This window comes from Amblyraja radiata, chromosome 5, assembly GCF_010909765.2.
Source record: "Amblyraja radiata isolate CabotCenter1 chromosome 5, sAmbRad1.1.pri, whole genome shotgun sequence".
Lineage (NCBI taxonomy): Eukaryota > Metazoa > Chordata > Chondrichthyes > Rajiformes > Rajidae > Amblyraja > Amblyraja radiata.
In genome coordinates this window covers 24,051,880-24,056,658 of record NC_045960.1, presented here as the reverse complement: position 1 = coordinate 24,056,658, position 4,779 = coordinate 24,051,880, and the positions used below count along the sequence as shown (strand labels likewise).

Here is a 4,779-nt window from a genome sequence, read left to right as displayed (position 1 = left end):
CTCCTCATAAAATACAGATCAAACTTCAAACTGGTAAGTTCTCGTTTAATCTTACTATTTTACTTCGGAGTCACGTGAGTGACTACGTGAAGACTTCAAAGCTCTGTGATTTCAAACCGTGTAACAGTTCATACTTCACTCGCTGCCGAAGTCATTCGAGGGAGGAAGTATGTTATCGTAATCAACCATGAATCTGTTTGTAAAAACAATAATGGTGTTATTAACAACAACAAGACCAATTGCTCCCCCGGGCTTAAATTATATATTTTTTGCAGATTCTTTTTCTGCAAACGATACAGGTTCTGTCAGTGGTTTGTTATAAAAGTTTGGAACGTATACTCCCTAGACCACCCTGCAGTAGCCAGGATGTGGTCCATAGGCTCGTCCATCCTCTTAGTTACTGACGTGGAAGCTGTTCTGGTGGAATAAGATTTTATACACGTTAGTATTTACTCCAGCAACTCCCAGTACCTGCTTGAGCCACTAGAGATAGTTTAGCTCGTCACCCGACCATGAGGTTTCCTGTGGCTGACCCATAAGGCTTTTTCCTCTCCCTCGGTATTCCTTATTGTGTCGATCTCTAAGTGGGTCATGACACATAAAACGTGGTTCAGGTGGGTATGCCCGGAATTTCATGACTGGACCTGATGTTCCTGGTCTGTTCTGTTTGGCCAACCCTTGAATGGGCATGTGACACTATCTGGTGTTATAACCATGTTGTCCCATCGCAGTAGATGGGAGAGCTGGCTCTTTGTGTTGATGTAAGGCCACCAGCATGTCCATCTTCAGGGTAGGCTGTTCCAGGGTGAGTGACCTGGCTGGTGATCATCCCCTAAGGTATGTCAGGATTTCACTGACATCCCAATTTGGGTGTACCTATTTCTGGGGAATGGATTGATATACCTCTCCTGTATCTGATCACCAGTGAGCGGTACCCAAGTTGAGTAGGCTAACAGAACATGTCCTTCATTGTGGTGAAGACCTGCCAGGAGCTCCAGTACAGTTTTTTGTTATAGTTGAATGTGTAATTCCTGTTTTGGAAACAGTGTACCATTTCTTGATGCTCCTCAGGTATGTTCCCTAGGATATGCGACGAAATGCTGTCATCAGGTTGATAGTGCTCCTGATCCAAGCACAGCAATGGTCTTCCCAATTCTGCAATTCTTTTAACGACCATGTCGAGGATCACTGGGAACCATGCTTGTGGACTTGGTCCACTGTAATTTGCGTAGTATCCGACTGATGAAGCCGTAGTACCTATTGAAGAGGTAGAAGGAAAGGAACACATAGAGATTAGGTTCCCCCCACCCCTCAATACGCGGGAATGTCTCCATTGCCGCTGCCTTGAGATTGGTTTCATGTGACGTAAATTAGTACGTGGTGATTTAATTGGATATAAGGAATCGATATCTGGTGTCCATATTGCTTAGTGATTTCAGCAAATATTTTTGGTTTAAATGTATGTTTACAGTATTTAGCTCACCTGATAGGTGAGTTACTGATGGTCAAACATGTTTGACGACATACGGTTACCAATTGTTAATAAATTGTCCCCTAATATCGATGTTCTCCGCCCAAGTGGTTTGGTATATGCCACCACTGATGTTGTTATCTTATAAACGAACATGCAAATTTGGTGGATTACTGAGCAAATGCTTCACTAGAATTAAGTAAGTTAATATATAACATGTTTAAGTCAATTCATATTGGCATTAAGTATTACAAGCTCAGTAACACATCAGGACACATAAGATGTTACTCAAAACAGGTGGAAGTGTACAACCATAATCCTTCCTGCCGATAAATTCCATGATAACACTACAGATTAATCCATTTGCCCCCATATTACAGGTATGGAGATAGTTTTGAACACTAGTATCTCAGCTCATAGGAAAGGTACAAAGTTCAGTAGCTGGTAATGCTGCTATATCCCAATTACTTTGCCACGTAGTTGATTGGTGGTTAATGCACCATGACTGATAGTCTTAATGAATACCAGATAACAACGTTGTGGATGGTCAACGTAAATATCTGGATATATATTTTGTGCACCATTCCCAGAGGCACTGCAATACTGGGTCGATGCGTGGAGTGGACGGAGCAAGCCCCTATTCCATCTCCCTGTTCCAAAATTCAATTTAATATATGGTCCCTAGATAAGGGACGTATCAGATTATTAAACTGATAAGAACAGATACTACACTTGATCTTAGCCAAAAGGCCGAGAAGCGATGCAGCTAAAGCTGTATCCAAGGATAGTTTGTCGTTAATATATAGACATGCCATGACGGAATGTTTCTAAGTGTCAGGGCTAGTTGATTCTGGATAACTTTGACTTAAATGCCGCAACGCTCATCATGGTTACTCCATCCAGGTAATTGCGGTATATCCGAAACTTATATGAGAAGGTACTGAATAGTGTGCATCTTCAAGGTCGATGTCTACCATAAAGTATCCTTGGATCCATGGTAGTAGTTACAAATCCCATGAATGGGTATACCTGGTGAAATACTCAAGTGGTTTATCAACGATGGTGCGACATTCACCATCGTGGGAGGGTAGACCACTTGGGGTGCTTGCTGAATTGGTGGCAAGATATTAATTCTATTCCCCTTGTATTTATTTTTTGGTATATAACTACCAAGAGTGATAGCCTCCTAACCAGGCGTGATTCATCCACCCCTTGTTAGTACAACCCTTAACCTTTATGTGATGGTAGGAACCATACTTATCTGTCTTCATTGTTGTTTTCTTCGGTTTCTGGTTCCTTGTTTTTGTAGGGACGATGTTTGTTGGGGGGTGGCACATTTTCCCCTGGGGCCTGCTCTGGGCCGTGGCCTAAAATGCTACAGGTTTGGCATGCAGGCCCCGAGCTTTCACCAGTACCATGAGGCAGACGCCCCTGGTGGACACGTAGAGGTACTGCTGTCTGGTTTAGTGTGGTGCTCATTCCAGACTCTGCCCTCTTGTGCCGAATAGTTTGAACACTTCGTCCAGTTTTTTAGGACTGGTTTGGTAAGTGCCAGGTAGCAGGATCTGTGCTTATGAGGTCGGCGTTCTCATAGTCCTGTTAATTTCATAGATTGAGGGCAGGTTTGTGAGTTCATTTCAGAAGTTATGAGGTATACCGTTGAACAGTAGGGTCAGGTGTTTTGCCATACTACCCTGCCCTTCTGGAATGAGCAGGTGGACATGATAGCCGACGTCAGGGTACCAAATGCATTTAAAAATATTTAGGTTAAACGCGCTGCTCAATGTATCCCCCAATAATGGCGGGCACTTTGAGTAAATGCAATTTAGGGGAGGCGTGATAAAACCAACGCCTCATGGCTACCTGTCTCGGAGAGGTTTTTTGGAAAAGACAGGTAGTAAGCTGGCCATCAGTTGAGACTGAAAAGCCATCTCGCTAGTGGTGGAGCCACATAGCGGCCACACCCAGCAGCTCTTCCTGATCCTGTACCTCAAGCATACTCCCGATATTGTTCAGCCAGTGACCCCTCTTCATGACCAGCCCAGCCACTGGTCACCCCAAAGCTAACCACACTAAGGAGGAAGCGATGGGCAGTGCCTAGGCACTGTGGAGGGTATGCCTGAACCCTCCAGCGAGACTGCCCCTCACGTAGCGTGTCTCGCAGGAGCTCCTGCTCCAGGAGCCGCTCCAGCGGCTCAGGCGGCTGTCTCTCTCCCTGCGGGTGGAGAGACGTCCCCTCCGACAAGTCGGAAGCCACCGGCCGGATGCCTCTTCGGATGGCTAGACATCCAGCCCGCAGCTCAGGCACTAGCGGGACTGGCTTCGGCGCGGTGTGGGGATAGCGGAACGCCCGGTTAAATGTTCCTACCGCCTTCTTCTGGAGCTTTTGTGCCTTGTAGTAGCGAGAGCGCCCCTCAAGCAGCGCGTCTCGCAGGCACCTGCTCCGAGAGCCGCTCCAGCGGCTCAGGCGGCTCTCTCTCCCCCCCGTGCGGGTGGAGAGACGTCCCGTCCCAAATCGGGAACACCTGCCGGATGCCTCTTCGGGTGGCTATACATCCAGCCCGCTAGCGGGCTGGGCTCGGCACGGTGTCGGGGAATAGAGGAACACCGGGTCGCTCCTACCGCCTGTTGCTGCCCCCCTTCCCCCCCGACGGGAAACGTTCCTCCTCGAACGGGGGACAGTTTTGTTCCAGAGCCTTTTTCTCTGCCTGTAAAACACAAGCAGAAAAAGGGGCTCCCCTGTAAAAGAAACCCGACCTCAGGATACTCACCTGACGGTCCGTTTCATCTGTTGCGGGAGTGCCTAGCTCCCGCTGCCGCTGTTGCACTGCTGGCGTAATGCCGCGCCTGCGCACTGAGCGGGTTCTTCACGTAGTCACTCACGTGACTCCGAAGTAAAATGATCATTTTTGTTTAAATCAGACTTAAAAATTGTCTTCATCTTGTTTTCCCTACCTCTACAATGTTGCTTCGAAGAACAGCAATTCATTTTAATAATCCAGGTCCTCCCTATTTGATTTGGGAGGCATTGTCACCTTACGCTGCTTTAAGGCATATCTGCTTGATCTGTCGTCTTTTTCAAATTCTTCCACATTGTAACTCCAAGAGTATCCTCCGCCTGATTTTGGACATGTTCCCAATGTTGGGGGAGTCCAGAACCAGGGGTCACAGATTAAGAATACAGGCCATTTAGAACTGAGATGAAGAAGAAAAAATCACCCAGAGAGTTGTGAATCGGTGGAATTCTTCCCCACAGAAGGCAGTGGAGGCCAATTCACTTGATGTTTTTATTCAAGAGAGAGTTAGAT

General features: G+C 46.7%; 1 non-coding gene across 1 annotated transcript; it reads right to left on the bottom strand.

The window, feature by feature from the left end:
* Positions 1-2,041: 2,041 nt before the first annotated feature.
* On the bottom strand, positions 2,042-2,233 carry LOC116973839. The gene has a single exon (XR_004412147.1). It is a non-coding gene; the product is annotated as a U2 spliceosomal RNA (small nuclear RNA).
* Positions 2,234-4,779: the final 2,546 nt, after the last annotated feature.